This window comes from Hyla sarda, chromosome 1, assembly GCF_029499605.1.
Source record: "Hyla sarda isolate aHylSar1 chromosome 1, aHylSar1.hap1, whole genome shotgun sequence".
NCBI lineage: Eukaryota > Metazoa > Chordata > Amphibia > Anura > Hylidae > Hyla > Hyla sarda.
Window position 1 is genome coordinate 508798032 of NC_079189.1, and position 17024 is coordinate 508815055.

Here is a 17024-nt window from a genome sequence, read left to right on the forward strand (position 1 = left end):
TGCATTTGAGCTAACAACTTGCGATCAGCAATGTATACACTGAGCAAGGTCCTGCAGAGATGCTCCCCACACACATCCAGCCTGGACTGGGTTTCTTATCACTTGCTCTATGTGCCAATCCCTCTGCTCCACCCGTGGACAACAGAATACTACACTGTTGTCCATTTCATTGAACCTCGCTCCTGTAACATAGTGGAAAACGTCATTTGTTTATTGCTTCCCTCACCTACTCTACTGAGCAGGATTGGATTCTCCATCCCGGCGACCCTTTGGGCTTTTCAGTTCACTCAGTCTATGACTATACCCCTTTTTAGGGGTGATAAGCACTGATTTTTCATCACAAGGTGAGCAGCCAACCAAAAGGCTGGTACGGTCCACCCTCTACCCCACCTAGTTTCTTGGGTAAAACACGAGGCACGGTCCCTCTCTTTTCTTTTTTCTTACCAGGCATTTTAAGAGCTGTCTAGAGTAGGAGAAAATCCCCATAGCAAACATATGCTGCTACTAAAATAGACAGAGATGTCAGAAGAGAGCACTGTGGTCATGTCAGCAGAGAGCTCTGTGTTCCAAAAAGAAAACCATTTCCTCTGTAGTATTCAGCAGCTAATAACTACTGGAAGGATTAAGATTTTTTAATAGAAGTAATTTACATATATGTTTAACTTTCTGGCACCAGTTGATTAAAAAAAGAAAAGGTTTTACATGGGAGTATGCCTTCTAAGTTTGGAGGGTTTTGTTTTTAGTACATTTTTGGAGCAGTTATTTGGCACAGCATTTTTTTGTGTCTAAAGTGTTTGCCTTTTGAAATAGAGAAATGTGTAAGGTGTTCTACAGATTTTGCATTAGTTTGTACAGTACAATGCAGTCTTTTTAAAAAGTTGCATAATTCTGGTGCAACCCCAAACTACACTTAGAAAAGTGCCTGTGCAGAGCAGTTTTTGGATGCTGTTTAATCGGTGTCGAATTTGCCACCAGCTGTGCATCAATTTTATAAATTTGGTGCACATCCACCAAAATCAACATAAACAGCTAACAGAAAGAATTCTATCACAACCACTTCTGTTAAATTCCCCCTTGGTTATTTACAGGACTTCTCCTCCAGGAGCAGAGAGCCATCTCCGTGTGAGCTGTCTGCCCTTTTATATCACAACTGAGCACTGCAGGGGAACTAGCCAGAACAGGGGGAATTAATGACATTTTATTTTGTTTCTACATTTGTAGCATGTGTTTGGCGCAGGCATTTTCTGCGCTAAAGTTTTGCAACATTTAGGTTAGAGCAAAACCGAAAGTGCTCTAGTTTAGAACACTTTTATTTTTGCTGTTTGCAGAGGTTAGGGATTTACTACCTTGTTTTTTGGGCGCATGTTGCTGGTGCAAGGAGGTCTGCAAGGGCGTAATACCATGCCAAGACAGACTACACAGGCACACAGCCTTCACTCAGGGAAGGAGCAATCATTGGGACTGAAGCTTTATTTTAAACCATAGTTATCAAGTGGTATGAGACACTTTGATTACTATGGTGCAATGGCAACAAAGCACAACAGAAAAGAAGACGAATAAAGATCAAGCAGCACTACTTTTTTGTATATCCCCCCCCCCCCCCCCAATGATCCCAAATACCTAAAGTTTGTTTGTTCCTGTCTTTTTTTATTTATCCTGCAACCTGTCTAATAAAGCTGGCGAGGGGCCGGACTTGCATAAAGAACTGTTGTTTGCCTGCTGATTGAAGTGGAGACATACATTTAAAATCCCTAAAAAAGGAATGGGAACAAATACATACAGTGGGGATCAAAAGTTTGGGCACCCCAGGTAAAAATTTGTATTAATGTGCATAAAGAAGCCAAGGAAAGATGGAAAAATCTCCAAAAGGCATCACATTACAGATTAGACATTCTTATAATATGTCAACAAAAGTTAGATTTTATTTCCATCATTTACACTTTCAAAATAACAGAAAACAAAAAAATGGCGACTGCAAAAGTTTGGGCACCCTGCAGAGTTAATATCTTGTACTGCCCCCTTTAGCAAGTATCACAGCTTGTAAATGCTTTTTGTAGCCCAAGAGTCTTTCAATTCTTGTTTGAGGTATCTTTGCCCATTCCTCCTTACAAAAGTCTTCCAGTTCTTTGAGATTTCTGGGCTGTCTGTCACGCACTGCTCTTTTAAGGTCTATCCATAGATTTTCAATTATGTTGAGGTCAGGAGATTGTGAAGGCACTGGTAAAACCTTCAGTTTACACCTCTTGATGTAATCCCCCGTGGATTTTGAGGTGTGTTTAGGATCAGTATCCATTTGTAGAAGCCATCCTCTCTTTAACTTCAGCTTTTTCACAGATGGCATCAAGTTAGCATCCAAAATTTGCTGAAATTTTATTGAATCCATTTTTCCTTCTACTCGCGAGATGTTCCCTGTGCCACTGGCTGCAATACAACCCCAAAGCATGATTGATCCACCCCCGCTTTGAAGAAGCAAACAAAGCAAAATGTTGGGCGGTGTCAGAGGTCCTACTGCGCTCCCACTAGGTGATACCTGTATATACCCCTATTACTGTATTGCATGTACTATTCTTACTTATTCAACTGCAGTATTGTAGGGCACACAATCTATATATGATCTGCTCCATGCTTGTTTAGCCTATATTTGTGTAGTTATATATCTTGCAGACCTCCCACTCTGTCTCCTTGCAGACTAGCCTCTGTAACTATGTATTTGTTACCTTTCCTTTTTTAGGGATTTTAAATGTATGTCTCTTTGATGCATATATGTTTAATAAAATCGAATTTTTTTTTATCTACATACGCCTATTTTCTTTGGCTCTTCTATATTCATTGCGTAGGATCCTATACTTTGGGCATTCTTTTGTATGCTGATTGAAGTGGAAACGGACAATCCCAGAGCTATCCCCAGGGAGAAATCCTTACATAATGTAATAAAAAAAGTATTATGGTCATTGCAGAGATTTTATATCAATGCTGCCCAAAGGATTTGGAAAAAACCCTTTTAAATACACCAGAACCATATAATGCAGTTTAGCAGAGTTTTATCATGAACTTATCAATGAAATATTGTGAACCAACTCCCATGATGTTCGAACTTGCACATACTGTATACTGATTTTGTGATTCATTTAACACCACAGATGTCATTTAAATTGCCTATGCTGGACATATTGCAGTTTAAGTGGTTTCTGCAGCAATGAAAATCACAAGGAACAAACCAAACATTGTAGAACAAGTTTATTTGTCGAAATATTTATGTTCCTCATATGATGAAATGAAGCCTTGTTGTGCCTTCTAGGTTCTATCTCTTAGCTGCACAGTTGCTGTTCTCTGGCTCTGTCTGATGAAAATAGATGTTTGATATTTTATACACAAAAGCAAACAACAGCATCACAACTGCATAAAAATAAATCACTTTATTATATATTGTTTAAAAACAAATCCAACAATTGTTTTGCAAGGTATATGGGTAAACGAAATGTTGGGCACTGGTTCTATAAACAGTTTTTATGTGTACTCAACTATGGGTATCCATCATTTGTCCCAAGCTATGCAATGTATGTATGTTGTTCATAGGTATTGCTCATGCCCTCGGCAAATATAAGAAAATAACTTGGAACTACCTATAGACTTCTCTAGTGCTTTACGCCCCCTCCCATAGGCTTGCATTGAGGGGCGGAGCGTGACGTCACACGCCGTCGGCCCTGTGGTCGCCGATAATCAGACCCGGAGCGAAAAACGCTCCGGGGACTGATTATAAATGGGGTGCCGTATGCAAGATCACAGGGGGTCCTCAGCGGCAGGACTCACGCGATCAGGCATCTTATCCCCTATCCTTTGGATAGGGGATAAGATGTCTAAGCACTGGAGTACCCCTTTAAAGGGGAGTTGTTATAAAGGGATCTTTTGCCCTGTGCTTTTATGCACTGGGCTTTGGTGTATTTATTAAGACTGTAGGGCATAAATCTGTCACATAATTTACTACTCTGCAAACAAGAAGATCAGACATGTAGCACCACAATTACCAAAGCCCATGTGCCACAATAGTAGATACAGTAGCACTGAACAAAAGACACACTCAAGCAAAGCCTATGTACTATTAGACGAAATTTGGTTAATATATTATACCTAGTTTCTCCAAGACAATGAGTGTCGGGGGTTGGCATAATTAATCATTAACATTCTGTTGAGCCTGGCGTGTTTATTTATAAATACTGTGTTTCCTACTTCTGTATATTTAAATGCATGAAGTGATGTTTACTACTTAATGAATTCAAATACCAGAGAATTAACTATAGTTTATAGAGAAACATTTCCCCCCAGGGCATTCCCATCCAAGAGGGAAACATGACAGTTGTTTAGAAGTCGCTCAGCAAATTTAAGTTACAAAAATGTCAGTTCCCAAAATAATCTTATGTATTTAAGTTTCTTAATTTATATTGTTTGCGAATACAATGGCCTTTATACATACAGAGCTATTAGCAGAATACCGCTGACAGCCTTCACTGAAGAGTCATTTATCCTGAAACTAGAGAAAAATAAGAAAAAAATTCAAGATTTGCTATAAGCATTTGTATCAATGTATCAACTTAATTGTATTATTCCACTATCAGGTTATATTTATACATTGAACCTGATTTACTATTGTAAAACCGACCTATTTTTTCGGGTTGCACATCAGAATTTGGAGCATTGTGCCACAATTTGTGTCTGCGTCAGAATTATCTTTAGTCTGTTACAACACCTATTGGTTATTACATACATTGTTACACTTCAAGCTGTCCCCCCATTCCCCCTAACCCCCCTGAACTGACGGATGATGGGGGTGCTACTGCTGGGGGAGGGGGGGAAGCATTAGGTAGGCAGCAGTTTCCCCACATTAGGAAGGTAGCAGTTTCCACACATTAGGTGGCATGGTTTCCCACATTAGATAGCATAGATTCCCCGCATTAGGTAGCATAGATTCCCCACATTAGGTAGTATAGTGTGTTAGGGTCCCATCCGAAATGAGGCCACCTCCGCGTGGTGGATGGGGGGGAAACATTTTGATCAAAAAGTGCATTAAGAGCCTCCATAGTTTCCCCACATTAGGTAGCATTGATTCCCCACATTAGGTAGCTGTTACATACTGCGCTCCGGCAGTTAGCACCGGCTGTGAGCGCAGTAGCCCTGTGTCCCCGCTCCCCGGCCGGGAGCGCAGTAGTTCTGTGTCCCCGCTCACCGGTCGGGAGCGCAGTAATCACGTGTCCCAGCTCACCGACGGGGCGGGGATTCGCATTGCGGGTAGCGCTCGCATGCGAATCCCGGCCCATCACCTACCCTCTGCTGCTCCGTCTCAGCCTCGGCGCACGCGTCCCCGTCCCTTAGGGTGCGCGCACGCCGGTGCTCTGAAATTTAAAAGGCCAGTTCGCCCATAATTAGTAAGTGCACCTGTACACAATATTATAAACTCCTGCACCTCCCACAAATCCCTGCCGGATCTTCAGTGCTTTTTGCCTAAGAGAAAGCGTTTCCATTGCCTGTTCTAACTACCCGTGTTACCCGACTTTCTTGCAATTCTAAGGTCTGGACTCCAGAGGCCAAAAAGGCCTTCAAAGAGCTAAAGTCTGCCTTCGCTTCCGCTCCGGTGTTGTCAAGACCTGATCCGGATAAGCCATTCATTTTGGAGGTAGATGCATCTTCGGTCGGTGCAGGAGCAGTTCTGACACAAAGATCTTGCAAGGGTAAGATTGTGACCTGCGGATTCTTCTCTAAAACCTTTTCCCCAGCGGAAAATAATTATACTACAGGAGATCGTGAGCTTCTGGCTCTTAAGTTGGCCTTGAAGGAATGGTGTCATCTGTTAGAGGGCTCTGTGCATCCCATAACCATTTATACGGAACACAAGAACTTGCTCTATCTCCAGTCAGCCCATCGCCTCAACCCACGTCAGGCCCGCTGGTCTTTGTTCTTCTCCAGGTTTAACTTCCTCATTCATTTTCGTCCTGCAGAAAAGAATCTTTGGGCTGATGCCTTATCTAGATCTACTGAGGTACAAGATCAGGAACCTCATCTGCAACACATTGTCTTTCCGGATCGTCTTATTTCTGCAGAACCAGCAGGTCTTCAGAATTTGCCCCCAGGGAAGACTTTTGTTTCACCTCGTTTGAGACTCCGAATCCTGAAATGGGGTCATTCACTTTGTTGGCAGGTCATGCCGGGATCCGAAAATCCATGCAATTAATTTCCCGACAGTATTGGTGGCCCACTCTGAAATGGGATGTCATAGACTTTGTCCGCTCCTGCTCTGTTTGTGCCCAGGACAAAACTTCTCGCACCAAACCTGCCGGTCTACTAAATCCATTGCCTGTTCCTGAACAGCCCTGGTCCAACATTGCAATGGATTTTATTAAGGATCTCCCTTCTTCCTGCGGCAATACGGTCATCTGGGTCGTGGTGGGCCGATTTTCTAAGATGGCACATTTTGTACCGTTGCCTGGGTTACCATCCGCACCCCAACTTGCCAAACAATTCTTTACTCATATTTTCCGCCTCCATTGTTTGCCAACTAATATAGTCTCTGACCGTGGAGTCCAGTTTGTCTCAAAATTCTGGAGGGCACTGTGCTCACGGCTCAAAGTTAAGTTTGATTTCTCCTCTGCCTATCACCCCCAGTCTAATGGACAAGTTGAAAGGGTGAATCAGATTTTGGGAGATTATCTTCGCCACTTTGTCTCCGCTCGCCAAGACGACTGGTCTGACCTTCTATCCTGGGCTGAATTTTCATACAACCATAGGGATACCAAGTCCACTGGAACTTCACCCTTTTATGTTGTCTATTGACTTCATCCTCGACCACCTCTGCCCTTGTCTACTCGCTCCGGTGTCCCTATGGCAGATGGATTAGTACGGGACTTTCCCACTATCTGGAAGAAGACTCGGCTCTCCCTCCTTCGTGCCACAACAAGAATGAAAAGTCAAGCGGACAAGAAGAATTTTCTCCTGGAGACAAAGTGTGGTTGCCTTCAAAATTCATCCGCTTCAGAGTACCCTCCTACAAACTGGGACCTCGTTTTTTAGGGCCTTTCAAAGTCAAGAGATGTTTACACGCTTATTCCCTACATCTGCCTTCCTCCCTCTGGATCCCAAATTCTTTCCACGTCTCCCTCCTGAAACCAGTTATCTATAATCGTTTTTCTAGAAAGGACATTTCTCCCACTCCCATCTCTGGTACCTCTGATATCTATTCCGTCAATGAGATTCTGGACTCCAAACTTGTCAGAGGTAAACGTTTCTTCTTGGTAGACTGGGAGGGATTCGGTCCTGAGGAGAGGTCCTGGGAGCCACAAGAAAACATCTTGGATCAGGATCTTCTCAAAAGATTCTTGAGTCATAAAAGGAGGGGGAGACCAAAGGGGGGGGTACTGTTACATACTGCGCTCCGCCGGTTAGCACCGGCAGTGAGCGCAGTAGCCCTGTGTCCCCGCTCCCTGGCCAGGAGCGCAGTAGTTCCGTGTCCCCGCTCACCAGCCGGGAACGCAGTAGTCCCGTGTCCCCGCTCACCGGCGGGGCCGGGATTTGCATTGCGGGACGCGCCCGCATACGAATCCCGGCCCATCACTTACCCTCTGCTGCTGCTGCTCCATCTCAGCCTATTAAATTTAAAGGGCCAGTGCTCCCATAATTAGTAAGTGCACCTGAACACAATATTATAAATGCCTGCACCTCCCACACATCCCTGCCGGATCTTCAGTGCTTTTTGCCTAAGAGAAAGCGTTCCCATTGTCTGTTCTGCCTACCCGTGTTACCCGACTTTCTTGCTACGTTTTTGACCACAAACCTTTGCCGCCTGCCTTGACCTTCTGCAATGTTGACTACGTCTCTGTCTCACCCTCCTGTACCTCGCCTTGCCCAGTACCTGTGTGGTCGAGCCGTATCGGGGGTAGTGACCTGGGTGCCGCCTGCCGCAGCAAATCAATCCTTCCTTGTGGCAGGCTCTGGTGAAGACCAGCGGCACATTAGACTCCGCTCCTCTATACGGTCCGTGTCATGAGCCACACAGGTGGAGGATTCACCACCTGCTCTGTGACATCCGCATCCAGGTACGTGACAGTAGCATGTTCCCCACATTAAGTAGCATTGTGTCAAGCCCCCCACCCCCCGACACACACACAGACAGACACACACACATACACACACACACAAAGACAAACTTACCTGTCCTGCGCAGCACTTCTTCTCTCCTGCGGTGGCCTGACGAGTGGGTCTGACATGCGCGATGTCAGACTAGGGCCGGCTGACTGGAGACGGGGGGGGCAGAGTAAATGAAGGTAATGGGCTCTATTCGACGGGGCAGGGGAGGTTTGATCGCAGACAGAGATGAAGAACGAGGGAGGGGGAGGTGTACTGCCTGCTGAAATCATTCAGCAGGCATCCCGGCAGTTTGCCGAGGAAGGTCCTGAGGACCCTCCATATCGGCGATTTGCGGCGATTTCGGGTCGTCTGGGTCACATGTGACCTGATGACCCGGATAAGGATGGTAATCAGTGGTGTCATATACACCACCAATCATCATCTGTACTGTACTGGGAGGTACAGTGTTGCCACCCCCCCCCCCCCCCCAGTACAGATGTGATTGGGTGGCCATAGTGACCGCACCAATCAGTGTATGAGGAGGGGGGAAGAGAGCAGGAGCATGTTGCTCTGCTCTGATCAGCACCATTTTACATCTGGTGCTGATCAGAGCGGAGCTCTGTCCTGTATCTCCCCCCCTCACAGTCCAAAAAGTGCCATCTGGCACTGTTCTGTGCCCCCCTGGCACAGCAGCATTTAAGGACAGTTTTAGATTAGGCAGGGAAAGAGAAATTTATTTTTTTCCAGTGCACATATGTAGGTTTCTGCGGGTCCGCAGAACCTTTAGCTGCTTGACCTGGGCCCTACAGGTTTTTTTGGGGGGCGCAGACCTTTTTTTTTTTTCTGCTAAACGTGTGGCCGGGCCTTCTTAGCCATAATAGAGTGGTCCACCACCGTTAGCTAAAGCCCACCCGCCTGACATTGGCTAACCCTCAAAACTGATGTTAAAATTGAGATATTAGCCAGTATATCCTTAGATGAAGGACATACCTGAGCCCGCACACCAACGGCAAGGTTTCTCAAGTGGTGCGGGACCTAACACTAAACCTACCTTTGCCATATGGGCAAAACCAGAGGCCAGTGGGCAATTACGGCAGCATTAAGTCCGGCTCACAGACTGCTCCCGGGTTACCTCCAGTGTGGCTAGGCACCCATACAGTGGGAGGTGGGAGAAAGGTTATAAGCCCCACCCAAGTTGGCTGATATGCTGCCGGCCTCACAGGTTCAAACTAATGCTGCCTATAGTGATGATACAGGCACATTAGTATAAATTTTAACAACAAAAACAACAAAGATGTGGCCTCAAATGGCAGGATGTGCTCAACTCCTAATGCAGTTGTGCATATATATTGGGGGAGCAGATCCTACACTTGTGGTCCATTGCTAAGGGCGATCCCCAGCATAAAATGCATACAATGGAGGATTCATGCAGCAGACCACAAGTACCACAATGGCATCCTACGCCAGATAAAAAGGTGTGGATGTAGAACACTTAGAATAATACAAAACGTATTTACAAATAAGTTACACATTTACAAATAATACAAATTTGTTTTGAATCTAGGAGCCATGCAAAATAGGAATTTAGGTTCACTACTGTGGTACAGTTTTGAGGGTTAGCCAATGTCATTGTATACATCTACCACAGTAGTGCACCTAAATTCCTGTTTTGTATGGCTCCTAGATTCAAAACAAATTTGTTAAAGGAGTGCTCTGCTACTTTACTCCTTACTCCTGTGGATAGGGGATAAATGTCTGATCCCAAGGGGATCCCTTTGCACATGAATCGGGGTTATCTACAGCACTCATATTATATCTCTGGCTCTTCCATAGAGATGAATGTGCTAGGAGAGCGCCATGCAGGAAATTGTGAGGGGTTTCTGTAGTCAGAACCCTTGCAATCAGAAACGATCTATCCTGTGTATAGGGGATAGGAAGTGAAGTAGCAAAGTACCCCTTTAAGCTCTGTTGTATACAGGATTAGGTCAGCAACAGTATGATGGTAATATGTATGGTGATATTTCCTCTTTCCTTCCTTACTCATTGAGCTCACGGCTCTTGTTTTTCTTGTCCTGTGTTTTAAAACACTTTTTTCATAGATGATGGGGAAGATAGCAGGCATGCTTAGAGGACGGCTACGAGGGGTTGGAAGTGGGGGGCCCAGGCCGTGAGCTGTAAAGGGCCCCAAAATGTCTGATGGCAGCCCTCTTAATGGTATACCAATGCATTTTGACAATAGTACGAATTTGAAGGTCTTGAGGTAAAAATCTGAGGTTCCTTGAGTCTAATTTTAATGTGTTGTATTTTTCTCTTGTGTTGAGATGACCTGGTTTGGGCAAACTAGTTGTTGTGGAAAAACTTATTCACTTGTAGCTGATCTTTCAATCTGTAGAATGATTGATGTACAATTGTTTGTTGATATTTTTGCATTTCCTTCCAGACTCATAGGAGTCTACAAACATCTTTCTGAAGACCTCTGGGTTTTCTTTTCATATAGGCATGGACATATTTTCAGTTGTTTTTCTTTGATTACATCACATTTACATTCTTAGACTGTCTAAATAAAGATCAAATATAGGTATCTCCCCATTAAAGATGACTTTGCATGACTGTTTCACATTCTGTTGCGGTCAAGAAAAAAATCCCATCCAATGTGTTCTAGTTTTTTAACTTCCAGGATAATGTCACTTTTAAGACTGGTATAATTTTAAGGAAGTATTTGTCTTTGTTCCTTAGAATTCTTTTCGAATACAAAATCAGATCCATCATGTTCAGAAAGAGTAACAGAGCAAAAAATGTTAATGTTCAATATGAAAGAAATTTGTTTCAAGTATAGGCGGTTTTCATATGGTAATCAGATGAGTTTTAGACTCTAAAACATGCATCCCACTTCTATTAAGAGATGTTGGATTTTATGAATATTAATGAACGTTCATCATGTTAATTTGGAGCTTTGTTCTATGTGACATGCCAAAGTACAATTCAAAATGTCCCTAAAGTGAATGGGAAATGTAGTAAATATAAAGTAGTAAAAAAAAATTATAGCAGTAAAAGTTGAATAAAAAAAGATACAAAAAATTGAAAAAAAATTCTAAAAGTGGTTTATCAGCTAGGAAATGGCATCACATTATGATCGTTGGGTGCTGAAAATTTTGGGCCCCCACTACTCCTAAGAATAAAGGGGTAGTCTTTAACATAAGGTTCACATCACATTTGTGCTCTTCATGCAGGGCAGTTTTAGTCGGTGCAAATGGTTAATTTATATCGGGCCCAGTATCTGCAGGTCACATAACAGGACCTATTCGCGCTCCCTGTCATTGCCAACTAGGCATAAGGATTGAGAAGGGAATGGGGGTGGGAGACTATATCAGCAGGCAGCATTGAGGACTGTTTAGAAAATGTTTAGAAAGCAAAGCTCAAGGCTGCTTGCTGACACAGTATTCTATGATGATGATACCACAAGCTAAAATGAAGCTGCACCACATGGTCCACATACATCGTGCTCTACGCTCCCGCCGACATTGCAGTGTTGGACTGCAACCAATCTGTCATTCTGCTCCTGTTTCTTTCCGTGTGATGGGGTCAGTCATTGTGCTTACGTGGTTCTTCCCCATTCCTCATGCTGCATTGTATACAGTGTCCATTCTTTCAGACAGGCTCAGTCAGTTTGCTCAGGGTCTTGTACTTAAGCCAAAAAGTGTGAGAAATCAAACATACCTCATGCTGCACCTTGCACCTCCCAAGATCTGGTTGTCCGTAGTACAGTATACTAGTCACAAAGTGGACTGGGTAACTACACCTGGGTGGGTTTACTGCACAGCATAATATACCTTTTAGTTTTATCACACTGTTGGGCCACATGAACATTGCAAAACTCAGATTGCAGTTCCTCAAAACTCAATTCCCCTCCACTATCAGGAACTAAATGAGATTTTAATGCATGATAGAGATTGTAAAGAGTCCAAAAGTGTGACAAAACTAAAAAGGACCTGTACATTATACTGCACTGTGCATCCTGGTGTGGTGGTCCAGTCCAGAGATCGCCAGTACAACAGCCATAACTCTATTTCCACAACCATGAGGAACGGAATTAGACTTAAATGCATGCTGGGGGTAGTAATCTTCATACTTTCCCCCATTCAACAGAATAGGGGATAACCAGCTGAAGAATCGGGGTCTGTGAGTGATTCTGCTCCAGAGAATATAGGTCGTTCAGATGGGGACTTAGCATTTATGCTTTAGTTTTGTTGGCAACCTTTTTTCAGCTACTTTTTTTTTTAGATATAATACCCTTTTCTACATGGACTCTCGTCGCTGGTCTGGGCCTATTCTTGTGTAGCCCTGCCTCTACAAATGATGTCACAAGGAGGTGGAGCTACACATGAAGTGACCCACATCAGCTACGAGATGGTAATTATCACTCTCTTCACTGTATACAGTATGCACCCATATAGATAGTTATATAACGTATAATCCCCCCCCCCCCCAGGACTAAATGTCTCACTCAATTCTAATGCTGATGTATACCATGGCTTACTCTAAGACCTATTCAGTTAACTCCTTAAAGGGAATCTGTCACCAGGTTTATGCAGCCCTGTCTGAGAGCTGCATAAACTTGGTCACAGGGACCCTGAGTAAAAGGTTGTACAAATATAGCACGAGACCTCCTCTAACTAGACCAGCAAGTTAGAGGATACAGCAAAGAGTAGCCTCCTTGACAAAACAGCAAATTCCCAGCTTGTCTTTAAAGCACCAAAGTTTCCAGACTACACTATCTTCAGCTTCACCCTTAATACTATGAGAAACCGCATTGGAGAGGAGGTGACTTTCTGGCAGAAATGTCAAGAAGGGAAGGAGAATGGATCTTCACACTTAATACTATGAGACTTAATACAGTAGGACTTAATACTAACTTTTAACTTTTAGCGTTTTTATTAAGGACTATATTGGTCACTATTAACATTGGATGCGCTTTTTCCTAGTGTGAAAGTATTTGCCACTATTGAGCAAATTCCACTTCAGGTTTTCCAAGCTGATCAGATCCAGCCGCAGGCGGCATAAAAGGTAGCAGAGTCCTATAAGCATCATCCTTGAGAAAGGAAGGTGTATTCCTTCCTAAGCACGTCGGAGACCTTTTTGGACCTACAGAGCAACAGTAGTGATGTCATCTGCTTTCCTGCTCCCCCGCTATTCGCGGTTACACGCTGGTGAGACGCCGCCGGCCCGGCAGAACTCCCAGCACTGCAGATTTGAATACATCAGCATGTGTCAACGGCAGTGATCAACAGCAACTCACTACACTACAGGGGATTGCAATTGGTGTATCGGAAGCCGCAATACTTTTAGTATCGGACCTTCCGTGAATAAAGGTACTTGCTCATGAACTGTACTGTGTGCTAACAAACTATTTAGGACAACTTTAAAGTAATCAGAATAGGAGCAACACATATTTAGGTGTCCTTTGCGCCAGTGTATACTACTTTTATTATAATTTGTACTTTGTCTGTGGTGGTCAGGTAGGGTCCACCCTCATACACGTGGGCAGAAAACTCCATAGCGCCAGGGAAACCCCATAAACGTTTCTGAGATGCAGGCCATGCACGGCAGTATAGTTGCTGAGACAACCGTGCCACGCTTCGCGAAGTTCTGTGCATGATGAGTCCAAGTCCATGATGAGTGTGCTGTGGTTGTCTCAGTAACTGTAGCGTCCAATGTGGCCTGAGTCTCCCCACGCTGAAGCTGAAGGTCATGCTGCGTGGGCTTGAAACTTCAGAGAAAATGATATTGCATTACATTGTAACGAGGGTGCATGTGCTCCAATCCCACCCCATTAGAAGAAAGAAAAAACACAGTAAAAGGTCAAAGCAATAGAACAGTGCTGCAACCTCTTCTTAGGATTGGTGGCTGGACTCACGGATCATAAAGTAATAGCATATTGTGTACCCCTTTAAATAATGCCTTTAAATACAAGAATGCTGAATTTCTTAAGAACATAAATTTTATTAGCATTTACGATATACACTCATAACTCATCATTACACAAATGTATCAAATGTATTACTTCTAAATGTGCAATTTTCCTTTTTTTCTAAGATTTAACCCAACCAAGTACTTAACCATTATTTTCACACATTACCTTGATGTGGAAACAATGTAGCCTGATCCATTAAAGATATCTTAAAACTTTAATTTATGAGGAAAACTCTACTTAAAACTGAATTTGTTCAGTAAAGTGTCAGGGTTCATAGACATGAATACGTGTCTGAAAGAGTAAGTGCGTCTACATCTCCACAAAGACGAAATGCATTTTCATGAAAGGAGAGCATACTCTGATCAGCCATAACATGAAGTGAATAACATTGATTCTGTCACTACAATGGAACCTGTCAAAAGGTGAGATATCTTAGGCAAAAAGTGAACAGTCGGTTCTTCAAGAAAAAACTATGCAAAGTCAAGGGCAATGTGGCCTTTCACTCTGACAAGGGTCAAATTGTGATAGCTAGATAACTAGCGTGGAGCATCTCTAAAAGAGCAAATCTCCTGGGCTGTACAGTGGTAAGTACTTCTCAAAAGTGATCAAAGGAAGAACAACTAGTGAATTAGTAACACGGTTATGGATGATCATGATAGAATGGTGTCTGAAAACACAGTGTATTGCAGTGCTTGTGCAATGGGCATGTGGGCATGAAAAATATACCATGTAAAATGTAAGAAGGTGAACTGGTCTGTTGAATCCCATTTCCTTTACATCATGTGCTAGGTGTGTGCATTGCTTATATGGAGAAGAGATGGCACCAGGATGCACTATGGGTAGAAGGCAAGCTGGTGGAGGCAGTGTGCTGTTCTTTGTAACATTCTGTTGAGAAAGCATGGCAGTCATTTGGATGCTACTTTAACCCTTAACCCCTTAAGGACTCAGGGTTTTTCCGTTTTTGCACTTTCATTTTTTCCACCTTACCTTTTAAAAATCATAACCCTTTCAATTTTCCACCTAAAAATCCATATTATGGCTTATTTTTTGCGTCGCCAATTCTACTTTGCAGTGACATTAGTCATTTTACCCAAAAATGCACAGAGAAACGGGAAAAAAAATCATTGTGTGACAAAATCGAAAAAAAAACACCATTTTGTAACTTTTGGGGGCTTTCGTTTCTACGCAGTGCATATTTCGGTAAAAATGACACCTTATCATTATTCTGTAGGTCCATACTATTAAAATGATACCCTACTTATATAGGTTTGATTTTGTCGCACTTCTGGAAAAAATCATAACTACATGCAGGAAAATTTATAAGTTTAAAAATGTCATCTTCTGACCCCTATAACTTTTTTATTTTTCCACGTATGGGGTGGTATGAGGACTCATTTTTTGTGCCGTTTTTATCGGTATGATTTTTGTTTTGATCGGACTTTTTGATCACTTTTTATTCATTTTTTAATGGTATAAAAAGTGACCAAAATACGCTTTTTTGGACTTTGGAATTTTTTTGCGCGTACGCCATTGACCGTACGGCTTAATTAATGATATATTTTTATAGTTCGGACATTTATGCACGCAGCGATACCACATATGTTTATTTTTTATTTTTTTTACACTGTTTTATTTTTTTTATGGGAAAAGGGGGGTGATTCAAACTTTTATTAGGGAAGGGGTTAAATGACCTTTATTAACACTTTTTTTTTACATTTTTTTTGCAGTGTTATAGGTCCCATAGGGACCTATAACACTGCACACACTGATCTCCTATGCTGATCACTGGCGTGCATCAACATGCCTGTGATCAGCATTATGGGCGCTTGACTGCTCCTGCCTGGATCACGGAGCAGTCATTCGTCGATCGGACACCGGGGAGGCAGGTAAGAGCCCTCCCGGTGTCCGATCAGCTGTTCGGGACGCCGCGATTTCACCGCGGCGGTCCCCAACAGCCCAACTGAGCAGCCGGGTCACTTTCACTTTCACTTTAGAAGCGGCGGTCAGCTTTGTCCGCCGCTTCTAAAGGGTTAATATCGCACATCGCCGCGATTGGCGATGTGTGGTATTAGCCGCGGGTCCCGGCCGTTGATTAGCGCCGGGACCAACGCGATATGATGCGGGATCGCGGCGCGATCCCGCTTCATATCGCGGGAGCCGGCGCAGGACGTAAATATACGTCCTGCGTCGTTAAGGGTTTAAAGGACCCAACCCATTTCCACCTTAAAGGGGTATTCTAGTTTTTTTTTATTTGACTATGCTACAGGGGCTGTAAAGTTAGTGTAGTTCATAATATAGTGTTTGTACCTGTGTGTGATGGTTTTCTCACAATTCTTCTGTGGTTTTCACTCCAATATTTATTTTTACCCACATACAAAATTACTCTTGTCTCAGATTTTTCCCAGCTTGCAATGCGGCCGAGACATGAATCACTAGTCAGCTGATGACAGGGAGCCTGTCTGCTTCAATGGGTGGAGCGATCGCTGGGTGGGAGAGAGATCAATCTGCAACAGCTGTAGGCACCCTGATTGAAAACCACAGGTCTGCAGCTCATTTATGTTTCAATGGGTGGGGTGGCTGATGTGTGGGAGGGAGGAAAATGGAATTGTGGGATTTGTAGTTAAAAAAAAATGAAAAGTCAAACAGGAAATACCAGTTCACAAACAGCTAGCCACAGTGTTAAGGTAATCTCACAACATAGCCATTTAGCCCCAAGACAAGCGCAAATCCTTCCTAAGTATGTCCATTACTGTCACCTTATGGTGGATAACCCCTTTACCCGAGCATTTTTTGCACATCTGACCACTGTCACTTTAAGCATTAATAACTCTGGAATGCTTTTACTTTTCATTCTGATTCAGAGAGAGTTTTTTCGTGACATATTCTACTTTATGTTAGTAGTAAATTTTTGTCAATTTCATGAAAATTGCTCTCTTCTGAG